This window comes from Equus przewalskii, chromosome 14 (genome assembly GCF_037783145.1).
Source record: "Equus przewalskii isolate Varuska chromosome 14, EquPr2, whole genome shotgun sequence".
NCBI classification, from domain to species: Eukaryota; Metazoa; Chordata; class Mammalia; order Perissodactyla; family Equidae; genus Equus; species Equus przewalskii.
Genome location: NC_091844.1, coordinates 419,935 through 434,193, shown reverse-complemented (window position 1 = coordinate 434,193; position 14,259 = coordinate 419,935). Strand labels below are relative to the sequence as shown.

The 14,259-nt window shown below is 42.3% G+C and overlaps 1 protein-coding gene and 1 long non-coding RNA gene across 7 annotated transcripts in view; one reads left to right on the top strand and one right to left on the bottom strand.

The window, feature by feature from the left end:
- The window catches only part of LOC139075491 (uncharacterized), a 61,491-nt gene extending 47,550 nt beyond the window's left edge, over window positions 1-13,941 (top strand). Inside the window, exon 3 of the long non-coding RNA XR_011525863.1 lies at window positions 12,745-13,941. This is a non-coding gene — a long non-coding RNA (uncharacterized lncRNA). The remainder of the gene's footprint in view (window positions 1-12,744) is intronic.
- SEPTIN10 (septin 10) overlaps window positions 1-14,259 on the bottom strand; it is a 63,608-nt gene that overhangs the window by 42,227 nt on the left and 7,122 nt on the right. For 2 of the 6 annotated variants that reach the window (XM_008543820.2, XM_070571913.1), the window contains exon 1: window positions 704-3,984. The exons of 3 other annotated variants lie outside the window; for them this stretch is intronic. The gene's annotated coding sequence lies outside the window, so the exon portion shown is untranslated. Of the gene's footprint in view, window positions 1-703; window positions 7,419-14,259 lie in introns of those variants that run through there. One more of the 6 variants, XM_070571918.1, reaches the window with a different exon arrangement.

Below are 14,259 nucleotides of genomic sequence, written 5' to 3'. Positions count from 1 at the left end.
CACACACACACACACAAATTGTAAAAAAATAGTAAACCTCATTTACATTCAGGAAGACAAAGAACATTACATTTACTTAAAATACTTTATAGGATTAAAAAGGGAAAATGAGCTATTTCACTTAAAAAAAAATACTCTAGTGGGCCAGCCCCATGGCGTAGTGGTTAAGTCCAGTGTGCTTTGCTCCGGCAGCCCAGGTTCATGGGTTTGTATCCCAGGCGCAGACCTACAACACTCATCAGCCATGCTATGGTGGAGACCCACATACAAAATAGAGGAAGACTGGCACAGATGTTAGCTCAGGGCTAATCTTCCTCAAGCAAAAAGATGAGGAAGACTGGCAACAGATGTTAGCTCAGGGTGACTCTTCCTCACCAAAAACCTCCAAAAACCAAAAACTCTAGGAGCCAAGGCGGCACTCAAAATTAGGTGTATTCCACTGTAGCAAAGAGGAAAGAGAAATGTTAATGCTCCAATGTCAGTATATTTGGGAATGGAGGGACTTTAACATCTGAACAGGTTCCTTAGTTATCCAATTAAAATAGAAATGATTATCATTTATACAACTCCTATTATATGCCCACCATTATGCTAGCTCATTAAGCAGTTTCTTATTTAATCCTTACAACAGATCTGAGACAAATGTATGAATTCCCATAGCCTACATGAGAAAATTAGGATTCTGAAAGGTTAAATAACTTACCTCAAATCATGTAAGCCTGTAAGTTGTAGATACAGGTCTGATCTGACTGCAAAGCTGGTGTTCCTTTTACTGTCTCAAGTTGTAAACCAAATACATATTCACTGTGTTTGCAATGGTGAGGGATGGGGGAAGAGAGGTACAAGAGAAGTTGTGCAAATCTCCAAGTAATACTGCCTCAAAAGGCACTGCTATCCTACTTCCGAGTGCAGCACAAGACACTGAGGAAACGTGGCATTCAAAAAAATAAGATTGCTATGGATGTAGGAAGAAAAAATGCAGCCGGTGCCAATGAGAATAGAATGCAAAGTTCCCTTCCTACGCTTGACTCCCTAGTACCTCAGTAGTTTTCTTCCTCAGAGGCCACCAGACTCTTAGGCACCCTTCCAGAGATCGATGAGGTGTGTGTAAAGCACACGTGAATACACAGGTCTTTTTTGTTTATACAGATGTCAGTGGCCTATTGCTCTGTATTATGGTTTTTTGCTTCATCAATCCTGAAGACCATTTCACTAGTATGTAGATCTGCCTCATTGTTTCTACAGTATAGCATTCTATTCTGTATACTACAGTATACATGGATGTTCTATATTTATTTAAGCACTTCCCTAGTCTTTAATTTGTTGTTATGTGCCATCACATCGGCTCCTACTCCTGCAACCCTAGGAATGAGCGATGTCCACATGTCCTGTCCTCCACAGCCCCACTCAGCTCCTGTAGACACGGGCCTACGGCTTCCTGTATGGAGTCAACCCACTCCTATTTGGTCCTCCTCTTCTCCTGCTGCCTCTACTGTTCCCAGCGTTACTGTCTTTTCCAGAGAGTCCTGCCTTCTCATGGTGTGCCCAACGTAGGACGGCCTCAGTTTTATCATCTTTGCCTCCAGCGACAGCTCAGGCCTAATTTGCTCTGGGACCCACCGGTCGCCTTTCTGGTAGTCCAGGGTGTCCGCAGAGCTCTCCCCCAACACCATATTTCCAATGAACCCATTTTTTCCTGCAGCCTTCTTCACTGTCCGGCTTTTGCATGCGTACACAGTGGTTGGGAGCAGAGGGTGTGGACAACCTTGGCCTTGGTGTCTGATGACACTTCCTCACACCTGGTGATCCTCGCTAATTCTTCCATTGCTGCCCTTCCACGTCTCAGCCTCCCCTTGGTTCCATGGCTGCAGCCTCCGTTTAAATCGATGACTGAACCAAGGCAGACAGATTCTTTAACAATTTCAGTGTCTTCACTGTCTACGTTAAAGTTGTGCACTTCTTCCGCAGTGGGATTTCTGTCTTCCTGACGTTCAAATGCAGTCAGTCCTGCTTTGGCACTTTCTTCTTCCACTTTCGTCAGAAGTTGTTTCAAGCCACTGCTGCTTTCTGCCAGTAAGACGGTGTCACCTGCGGACCCTAGACGGTTGGTGTTTCTTCCACCAGTTTTCACTCCTCCTCCGTCTGAGCCCAGCCCAGTTCTTCGTTTGCTCGGTTCTGCGTACAGAGTAAACAGATAGGGAGATAAAGTGCACGCTGCCTGACACCTTGGCCTAAAGGAAAGCATCCCGTCTCTCCATATTCTGTCCTGGCGTGACTTCTTGCCCACAGCACAGCTCACACATCAGACAGTCAAGTGCCGAGCACGCCCATTTCTCTCAGAGCAGCCCACAGCTTCCCATGATCCACGCAGGCAAAGGCTTTGCTGTCGTCTATAAACACAGACTAACCTTCTGGAATTCTCGGGAGCGCTCCGGTAGCCAGCGGATAGTCACAGTTGGATCTCGTGTGCCTCTCCCTTTTCGAAATGCAGCTTGGCCGTCGGGCGTTTCTTAGTCCACATGAGGTACAGGCCTTCGCTGCAGCTCCGGGAGCATCACTCACTCGCACAGGACATCAGAGCAATGGTCCTGTAGGCACTGCCCTCCTTGGTAGCGCCTTTCTTGGGGATTGGCCTGTACATCGAGTGTTTCCAGTCTGCAGGCCATTGTTTCGTTGACACATTCTTGTCAGGATTTTGACAGATTCAGTCTCTGTGGCTTGACGTAACGCTATCAATATCCCATCTAGTCCAGGTGACGTATTTCTTCCCAGCATTTCCAGGGCAGCTTTCCCTTCACTTTCTAGAATTGCGGGTTCTCCCTCATAGGAGTCTTCTTCGGAGGCATCTGTCATCCTTTCGTCTCTTCTGTGTGGACTTTCACATACGGTTTCCACCTTCCCTCTATTTTCTCCTGATCAGAGGGTGTGCTTCCCTGTGGGTCGCTCAGCATTCCTAACCTGGGTTTAAATTTCCCTTTGGCTTCTTGAATCTTCCGGAAGAGACCTCTTGTTCCTTTTGGCTGTCCTCTTCTCTCTCTCTGCAGTGGCCATTAGGCTGGTTCTCTTTATCTCCACGTGACAGTTACTGAAAAACTGCGTTCACGATTCTCACCCTGCTTTTGGACCTTTAACTTTTGCGTCTCCTCCATCCTTAACAAGTTTCAGCGTTTCTTCTGTCAGCCATCTTGATTTAGCTTTCTTTTTGTTTCAAGCACTGTCTTTCTGCATCTTCCTTAGTAATATTTCTGGTTTCAGTCCAGAGTTCTTCTGGTTCTCGGTCAATTAGGTTTAACACCACAAATCTGGTTTTACCTGGACCTTGAATTCACCAAGCATGCTGTTTACGTTAGTTCTGGCTCCAGGATCCGTTCAGTGTTCTTCTTCAGCTTTACTCTGAGGTTTGATGTTAACAGTCGTGGTCAGGACCGCAGTCTGCTCCTGGTCTTGTTTTGGCAGAAAGAACACAGCTTCCCCGTGCAGACAGTCCTGTCGCGTTGCTTGAAGCGTGTATACACGATGGACAGAATGTTGGCTTCACAGAAATCCACGAGCCAGTCTCCTGCTTCCCTTCTGAGCCCTAGTCCAAATTTTCCAAAGAATTGTTTTATTTCCTCCTTTTGCATTCCCAGTCACCTACAATTACCAGCACGTCTTGATTTGCTGTGTGACCGGTTTCTTCTTGGACACGGCGGGAAAACTGTTTCACCATCTTCAGCGTCTGCAGCTGGAGCACAGACTTGGGTGACGGCTACGCTAACAGGTGCTCCCAGAAGTCTGACTGACCTTCCCCGGTGAGACCTTGTGTCGCGGCCCCTGACCGCCTGTGCTGCCTCCTGCCCCAGGACCAGAACTGCTCCGTCTCTTCCGAGCCTGTCATTTCCGGGGTGGAACGCTCTGCAGTCGTCTGACTGAAAGTGCCCCATTCTCGTCCGTTTTAGCTTGCTGACGCCAAGTGCTGCGATGTTTACACGTCCCATTTCTTGCTAGACAAATGCAATCTTATTTTGACATTACTTTACCCCCTTAATTAGAAAAGGAGTATTCCATGTTTACTATAGGAAAAAAAATACTGTTTCTAATTGTGTCATTTTAATAACACTGCAACGAACATCCTTCTTGCAGCAGCAAAAGAGGTGTGCCACTCAGTCCCTTAAGAAAGAACTGCTCTTTGTCTACAAAGAACGCAGTCAGCTGACAGCCTCCAGCTGCAGAGCCTTCAAGATCTGCACAGCATTCGACTGAAGACCACGCTCTTCCCAGGCAGCCCCTGGCCAAGGACTGAGCACAGTGGAGGTGTCCCGGTCTGGCCCCTGCTGCCCTGTGCAGGCCTCCCTGTCAGGCAGGCAGAGCTCTCCAGTGGGCTGGCCCAGACTGCCAGATCAGCACGGCCTCTGGGGCTCTCTCTGCCCTGTTTTGCTTCCTAACGTCTCTCCTTCCACAGTTGTCAAGATCTGCATCAGGACCTTAAAGCTTGTCCTCTCCAGTCCTGCTTCCGCCCCCTTTCTCTTTCACAGGCATTACCTCCCCTCTCTTCCTCCCACCCCTAATGAATCTTTAACTCCTAATTCTTCAGCATCTGTTTCCTGGAGGATCCAAACGGCCACACCTGTATACACATCAATCATTTTGTACATCTGATAATTTCCTCATGATACATTCCTAGAATGTAATTACTGATCAAAGGTATAAACGTATTGCCAAACTGCCCCTCAAAAAGGCTGTACCTGCTTACACTTCCAAAATTAGCATATAAAAATAAAGTGTCCATTGTATTATATAGTCCTCAATACAGGGTATTAACAGTTTTTAAGTGTTTGTCAATTTGATAGGCAAAAGTTGACATCTTAATTGGACTTCTGATATTTTGAACCTCTTTTTCAGGTCACTGGCTGGAAAAGTATATATTTTCATAAATCATCAGTTCATGTTTTTTCTCTATTTGCCTATCAGGGTATTCCTTCTTTGTCTCTCTTATTAACATACAGAGCTGTTAGATATGACTCCATGCTTGTCATGTGTACTCCAAGCAGCTTCTCCTGATTTGTCACTGATCTTTCAATTTTCATAGAGTACAATCTATCAGTCTTTTCCTTTATGGTTTCTTCCTTAAATGTAAAGCTTAGAAAATCTTTTCACACTCTTAAGTTTAAAAAAATGCATCTAAACTTTTTCCAAGTTTTTTTATGGTTTCATGTCTTATACAAAAGCTTTGCAGGCCTTCTAAAAATTACTTTCTAGTACTGTGTGAGTTAAGGAAATCTGACTTTTTCCCAAAGCCACTGTACCATCAATGGAGAACAAAGTATATTCAATCATCTATAGTCTGTCTTATGGAAATGAATCTCCAAGAGAAAAACTAGGACCCATGAATGGACTAGAAAGGCAGATGTGACACAATGAAGAGAACTCAGTGAAGGACTAGAACTGTCTAACAAGAGTAGCATGGGCTGCCCCATGCAGGATTCAGCTGCTGGCCCTGGGGGGCATTCAAACAGTGACACAGTAATCATCAACTGGGCAAACTGCAGAGCCGAGGCCTGCACTGAGTGGGAAGCAAAAATAAAGATCTTCTAAGGTCTGTCTCACCTCAGAGTTTATGACTGTCTGCCTCCGAGCAAGCAATGAGGAAAGAGTATGTGATGGAGACTGAAGCATGAGTCACGGGAACTGCACGTACAGATAAGGTGGATTAAGGGAAGACCAGCAAAATTGTACCTAGTTGATGGAAAGACCTCTTAGAACGAAAACTCAAGGTTTACTTAAATGAAAAGTAGATGACTCGAATTCCTGAGAGAGGGAGCATGTTCCATGCAGACGAGGTGATAAAAAAACCAACCTAATTTGAGAAGTCATTTATTTAACCCAGGAAAAGCAAATGGGAGACAAGCTAAACAAAAAGGAAGGCAAAGAAACTCATTCAAAGGACTTAATATTGACAAGGAACATTTGGGAAAAAAGAATACTGAGGAATCAGTGTGAAGTTGATCAGTACACGCTGCTTGTCATTTATTCTACAAATACAATATTTACTAAAAGCTCTTGCATTTTCAGGACAGAGCAACAGACCCCAAACATTGAGGATCAAAGGTGAATAAGTCAATATCCTTGCAATTTAAATTTAGTACAGGTGAGAGATATGTATACAACTTATGGAGAGGGCACAGCAGGAGTTCGGGGTATAATGAACTCTGCATTATCTGAGAAGGCACTGTCAAAAAAGGCTTGAGCCGAGACTTGAAAGAGAAATAGCAATTTTCCTAGCAAATGAGAAAAGAAGGTAGAGGAATCAATGTGCGCAAAAGCACGCAAGTATACTTGGTATGGCTGGAAAACGGCAGTAAGCTCATCATCACTTCAGCCTAAGGAAGCTTAAGTTTAACTATAAGGAGGACAGCATAAGAAGCGAGGCTGGAGAAGGCAACAAAGGGCTGGGCATCCACTCTGCCTCAGAGTGAGTTCCATGAGCACCTTCAGGTATCTTGAACTAAGGTCACTTGATAGATATTACTGTGAAGCAGGAAAAATAATATGAGATGAATCAGCACAGGTTTGATGCAATTTTGGAAATACTGAGTTTAAGGTTCCTATGAACACCTTGGATTCTTCAAGGAACTTCCAACTAGTCACCTGAATCTTTAGCCAAGTGTGTGATTAATCCAGGGTAACTTTTAGATGATTATTAAAACAAAGACAGTGGTTATTCCCCTTTCTCGTGAAGTCTTCACTGATCCCATAAGACTTGAATGTTAGTAAAAACACTAAAAATTCAGCCCAAGTCACTACGGTAGTACGGTTTTTAGACTGAACATAGTTAATACTGTCTCACTAGTAACAGGCTCCAGTTCAGAAGGTATTATCTCGTTTTTATAAGTCAGAAAAAGATAAATCTTCAAAAGGAAGGAAAAAGTTGCACATAGTAAGAATCTATATTGAATATTGGCTATGGAGAATATTATTACAAAGATTAGAAGCAATAATTATGAAAATTAGGAGAAATAATCTGATTTGCTATTAAGTGGCAAAAGAAGACTAAGACTATTGACATCGTGGTTACAAGCAAAAACTATTTATGCATATAAGCAAGCATACATAGGATCTGAATCTTGGGGGAGGAGAATAAATATTTCCTTTTCTTCTTGAAATCCATCAATATCACTTATGCGAATTTAACAAAGACTAAAGTAGAAAAAAGAATATAAGTCTTCCTAAAATATCTATAAAAATGTATTTATTTAACAAATATGTACTGAGTGCCCACTGTGTTCCAGGAACTGTCCTAGGCACTGGGGATGCATAACTTAACAAAATAGAAAAAGATCCCTGCCATTATGGAGCTTCTGCTCCAATTAGGGAAAGACAGGCAAAAATCAAAGTAAAGTATATGCTATAATATGATAATAGAGAATAACAAATGCAATAAGGAAAAATAAGGTAGGAAAGGGGGACAGGAAATGCCAAGGTGGCAGGGTGAGGGGGTGCCATTTTGAACAGGTGGTTAGGGAAGGCCTAACTGGCAAGCAAAGGCCTAGGGAGTTTGGGAACAGAACAGATGAAGAGCATTCCAGGCAGAGGTCTTATTGCAGCTTATTGTAAGTATTGTAAGGACTTGGCTTTGAAGGGTTTTAGCATAAGAGGGACATGATTCCTCTTTGTATTAAAAGGTTCACTACCACAGCTACTATGTTGAGAGCAGACTGAAGAATGGCAAGGCAGAAACAAGGAGACTAGTTAAGAGGCTACTGCATTAATCTAGGAACGAGATCATGGCAGTATGTTAGCAAAGGAAGAGGTAAGATGTGGTCCAATTCTGGATCTACCTCAAAGGTAGAACCAAAGAATTTGCTAAAGGTTCGATGTGGGGTACGAAGAATAGCTCCAAAGTTTCTCCAAAGCCAAGGCAAGGCTTGAGCAACAGGGAGGGAGGAGCTCCACTTACTGGAACTGGGAAGACTAGAGGAGGAGGAGGAGGCAAGATGAGAAGTTCTCTTTGGAACATGTTAAACTGGAGATGCTTATTAGATACTGAAGTGAAGGTACTAAGGAAGTAGTTAGATAAACAAGTCGAGAGTGCGGAGCAATCTGGACTGGAGATAACAATTCTGAAGTCATCGATATACGGCTAGTACTTAATGCTGTGGGACGAGAAGAAATCACCCCCGGAGTAAAGGTATTTATAAAAGGAAAGGGATCACAGAGTTGAGCCCTGGGATACTCAGACATTTAAAGGTTGGGGAACTGAGAAGCAACCAGTCCAAGGGACTGAGAAGGAACAGCTAAAGAGGGTGAAAGAAACCCAGAAAGTGTGGAGTCCTGGAAGACAGGTGCAGAAAGCATTTTGGGGAGGAAAGAGTGTGTGCCACTTCCATTCCTTTACGCATCGTGTGAGGCTGCTTTCAGGCCACAATGGCAGAGCTGCACAGTTGTGACACAGACTGTATGGCTCACAAAACCGAAAATATTTACTATTTGACTCTTGAAAGAAAACCTTTGCCAACCCTTGATCTAGAAGAATGAGAGGGTGAATGAACGAGGAAAATGCAGTACAATTTTTAGCAAGCAGCAAGGCCTCTGGAGGTTAGTGGTCATGACGTTAAAGTGAGACCACTAAGCATGATTTTCCTCTGTCATACTCAGCTGTGAGAGCACAAGAGCAGAGTCAGGGGACAGTTTAATTGAAGGGGGTGTGGGGTTTCACCAGGGAAGAATGATGAAGCAGAGAGGGAACTGAAACATGCACGGAAATGATTATAAATGTCACAAGCACGGACAGAAAGCTGGGCAAAAAGAGAAAAGAGGACATGCATGGAAGACATGAGGGAAAGGGAAAGGTGGCAGGATCAACAGATTAGGCCAAAGAATTGTGGGACCTGGAGTACCTGAGGGAGTAAACAGGGAAGGCAGCAGGGGTGGTCAGAACGGAATGCTTGAACTGAGATGACTAGGGGCTGCAGTTACTGGCATGACGAGAGGACCAAAGTGTTAACTACAAGGAGAGGCTAAAGTAGCATAGAGAACACGATACCAAAGGACAGGGCAGGTCAAAAACGGAAAGGCAGGGCACTGCAAGGAGCATCTCTGTGGATACTGAAGTCATCCAGAATGACGACAGGTCTACTGTCATGGAACGACAGGGAGCTGGCAGCTACACCATCAAACATGGGGGAGGTGGGGTTTCAGAAATGACTGCAACAAAGAGGGGGTGAGTATATGCTATGATAGCTGAGTGACAGTCAAAACCGGGAATATTTAGGAAGGAGAGGAGGAGAAAGGTCTGGAAGTGGCGATGAGGAGTAAAGTGGTCAACTATGAAACCTCCAGGCCCTGTGCTCCAAGTGTCCATTAATGACAGTAGGCTTCAAAACAAAGCTCCCAGAGATCCCCTCTGGGAAAAGTTCAGTCAAATGTGAAATTAGTCAAATATTACTATATTCTGACTAAAATCACAAATACATAGGGAAGGCCTGATCCATCTTAACACAAAAGTAGCGGGCAAAACTTTCTAGAGAGCTGTGGACCAAGACCCAGGTAATAAATAAGTGAAAAATGTGATTATTCCTCTTTTATCCACATTGGCAAAGATGGACTACCATGCTACAGTGATGCCCTGTTCTCTCTGAGAGGTGATCCTTTTGTCCCAGGCCATACTCTCTTCTGATTCCTACAGCCTCACTAAGGATGGTCAGGATTTGACCACCATCCACCTCTTCAGATTTGTCTTGTTCATGATGACCCCTTCTGGCAAATTTCAGACATGCCAAAGCTCCAACCCACCACAGGCCCTTTGCAACTGCCATTCCCTTTGCCTGGATGCCCCTTCCATCCTTTGTCCCATACAAAGATTCCTCCTTTCAAGGAGCTTACATTATAGTGAAGAGGACAGCCAAGTGTGGTACATGCTATGAAGGAAAGAGAGTGATGTGATCCAAAGCAGTCAAGATGACAGTCGGGGGTAGATTTTCAACAAGGGGCAAATGTAATCCAATGGAGAAAGGATGGTCTTTTTAAAAAATGGTGCTGGAACAACTGGACTTCTATATGCAAAAAAAAACAAACCTCAATTCATACCTTGAACTACATATAAAAATTAACTAAAAATGGATCATAGACCTAAAACTTCTAGAAGAAAATGTATAAAATCTTTGTGGCCCTAGGTTAGGCAAAGGTTTCTTAGCCACAACACCAAAAGCATGATCTACAAGAGAAAAAATGATAAACTGAACCTAACAAACTAAAAACTTTCTGCTCTTCAAAACACACTGTTAAGAGAATAAAAAAAACAAGACACATCCTTGGATAAAACATCTGTAAATTATTTATCTCATAAAGAACTTATATAAGAAACATACACGTATATTTTTAAAACCTGTACAACTCAATAATAGACAATAATTCAATTTAAAAAGTGGGAAAAGATTTGAACAGACACTTCACCAAAGACATAAGGATGGCAAATAAGCATATGACAAGATGTTCAACATTTTTAGTCACTAGGTAAATGCACATTAAATCACCAGATATCACTACATGCCTATGGGAATGACTTTTTTTAAAAATGACAATACTGGCAAGGATGCAGAGCAACAGGAACTCTCAGTCATTATTGGTGGGAATGCAAACTGGTACACACATTTTGGAAAACAGTTTGGCAGTTTCTTAAGTTAAACACACACCATACCACTCAGCACTCCTACTCCTAGACAGCAACCCAAGTGAAATGAAAACTTATATTCACATAAAAACCTGTGTAAAACTGGAAACAGCTCAAATGTTCTTCAACTGGAGAAATAGTGACCAACCTCAACTGTGGCACATCCACACAACAGAGTGCTACTCAGCAGTGAAGGGGAATAGGCAGCAGCATGGGTGAATGTCAAAAGCACTGCACTTAGCTCGAGAAGCCAGCTCAAGGGCTTCATAAGTTCCCAGATACCTTGTCCTGGGAAAGGCAAAACAACAGGGCAGAAAACTGACAGTCTTCAAGCCCGTTTCAACAACGTGACTGTCAGAGAGGAGAAGGACTACAAGGAAGCACAAAGGAATCTGGAGAGGTGATGGAACTGTTCTGTATCTTCAACTGTGGCTGTAGGGACACAACTGTATGCAGTCATCAAAACTCATGGAACTTCATACTAAAAACAGGTAAATTTCACTGTACATAAGTTATACCTCAATAAAAAAGTTAATTCATAAAGATACAACAAAATTTTCTAACTAAAAGTAAGTAATCAATACATGGGAAAGCAGTAGCTAACAAAAACTTAGAATATCTGAGGATAAACTAAATGATTAAGACAATGCATGTACGATTATCTGTCAGCAGCAAAAAAACCAAAATGTACAGCAAAACATGCAAACACAAAATGAGATTAAAATATTTTCTCTAATCGTTCAAATTACAATTCAGTATTCAGTTCTTTCGCCCCTAGAGTTACGTGGAAACTATAAACTATAATTCTTTTCTATACAACAGAATCTCTGTTACTATATGACAAGCAGCCTATCTTCTCCCCAAACAGAGAGCCCCTAGAAATTACCTCAGTGCCCCATATCACAAGAGAGAAGAGTTAACATGACATCAGTATAAATATATGGCTTAAGAAGGCTGTTAGAATTAATTGCTTATGGTGGTAACAGATGCAGACTGCTGGAGCACTGAGTAACTGCCAAAGCCATGCAGGAGGGCCCGGGGCAAGGAGGGCCAACGACAGCATGAACACAACAAGAGGCAGTCTGTTCAACAAAATGTGAGAAAGTTAACCCTCATCCAAAAAAATGGAGATAATTCAGTCATGAAGATGGGAGGATAAACACAAGTAAAGTACTTGCCCTGGTGCACGCACTTTAGCATTTGGCAGCATTCAGTTACCCCAGCAGATACAGTCAAACAGCAAAGGACAAAGGCATATAAATGCTTGCAAAGATCTTTAGAAATTACTAGACGACTAAAAAAGTAGAATTGGTCCAAACAAGTTGAAAATGGCTAAAGTTCCCTTGAGTTTTTTAAAAAATATACATTGAAGAAAATTTTAAAGCTGTTTTCTTCATGATTCGTATATGCTACTGAAAAGGCATCTCATGTTATTTTCAGGTTGAGTGTACAGTCTGAGATGATGAATCTTCTTTCTGTCTAACATATCCAGCCAGTTCTTCTCTGCTCATCTAGGGCCATCTCTTCCTTTACTACTTAGCTCAATATGGAACTTTTGCAAAAAGTCTTCACTCTTTACAGAAGTTAAAGCTAGTACAAATCACAATCTTACAAATGGCTTATATTTTCCAAAAGTTCATTTTAGTAAGCTTCTTAGATTTAGAATACAGTTTCCATAGAAACAATATTATAGACAGAGTTAAGGTCCCAAGCAGCTTCATGAATGTCTTATTTACCCCATAATGCACAGACTATTCACAGTCTTAGATTAAGTTTTCAAACCTAGTAGCAGACTAAGAAGAAAGCATACTTGTTGCCCCATTCCTAGAAAGACTAACTGTAGATTATGCGTTCTCAAAGGGATATTACACCGCCACATGAACATGGTAGGAATTGGCTTTTCGGGGATGAAAGAAAATGAACGGTTTGAAGCCCTACAAAGTTCAACCCTATGTGAAAAAAACTTATTCTTTAGTAGTGAATTCCTCTCATTAGGGAGAACTTAAAGTTAATGAATAAACTGTATTAATTTAATAAGATTAATTAAATGTTCTTAATTAATGAAATTTGACATAAATTTAATTTTTCTCTTGCAGGGGCAATAATCAAAGGAAGGTTGAGCAATCCTACTCTGGATAAACCTTCAGACAGGCAACGTTTGCATTTAGTATTTCCCACCTTCCCTCTGTAGCCCTCCCGATGCTGTCCTGCTCCCTCCCAGTCTCCTCACCCAGTCTGGTCCTAGATCAAAAGTGCCCACCTGCACTCACGCCTAATAAATGCCTACTTTCTGGATTCCCAAGATCACACCAGGTGTTAGGAAAGTGACCCACTGACTGACTTTCCCTGAGCTAGCTATACTTTCCCAAGAGGAAAAAAGACCTTTTAATAAGTAGATTTCAAGCAACATAAACAGGAAAATGCTGAAGATCATACTGGAGGTGGGGGATAATTCAACGTTTTTGTTTCTGAAGCCCTGAATCACTGGCCTGAAGACTGAACGGTACTAGCTACCAATTTGTCAATGTGGACAATTTCTCATCTACGCATAAAGGACAACCCTAGTGAACAACTCCTTTTAAAACAAAGCTCCTTTATAATAGACATCTTTTTATTTTATTTTTTGAAAATCATTTAAGCAATTCTGGCTTAATTCATAGCTCAAAATAACATTCCAGCTAAAGAGTACACATTCAACTAAGCAAAAACATCACCGTGTACAACTTATATCTGTCCATGAAAAAAGTGGAGTACAGACCACTGACAAAAGACTTATGGTATCCATCAATATTCTTCACTACTTATGACCCCTGTCTATACAGATCATGCTGTCTAACTGGAACAACAGGACTCCTCACTGTCTCCATAAACACGGCCCACACAGACAGGAGGATAAACTCTATCTGGTTCTTAAGAGGAGAGGGGAAAGGAGATCAGAGAGGATGTCCCACAGTTCTCCTCCTTATCTTCGGTAAGCTCCTTAGTCTTGTGACACTAGGCTGCCTGAAACTAGTTTGGAGGGTCTGGGAAATACAGCATGCATGGCAAGGACCTGCAGGGCCAGCTCGGCCTCCTGGTCCCTCCCCACATCCAAATCTCAAACAGAAATGGTCTCTCCTTTCCCCTAACCTTAACCCCTTCTTATGCCTTTCTATGCATATTTTCTTTTCTTCAACATACGGCATCCTTTTAATTCATATTTCAATTACGTTACTCAGGTCTGACATGCCAGAAAATGACCCTATGCCTCTTAAATAATTTCTGCTTTCGTTAATAAACATTTCTGGAACATATCCTTTGTTAACTAAATGATTACTATGCAATCTCTACCAAACTGCCATATACTTATTTTTACATCTATCAGCTGTCTCAGGTCTAGGTATGAGAGTATTTAGGATTCTTTACATGGAAAAATATTTGGGACAGCCTTAAATGGAATATGGTTGAGAGGGTGCATCTTTATCCCTCTTCCCCGCCAGAGGCTCTATACCCTTAGCTCTCCCACGTTCATACTCCACAAGCTACCACTTCCTCTTACTTGAGTCTCCAAGCATCTTCCCTGTAACAGAAAGAAGTACGAGTGAAATTCTACAGCCTGGGTTCATTTTCCT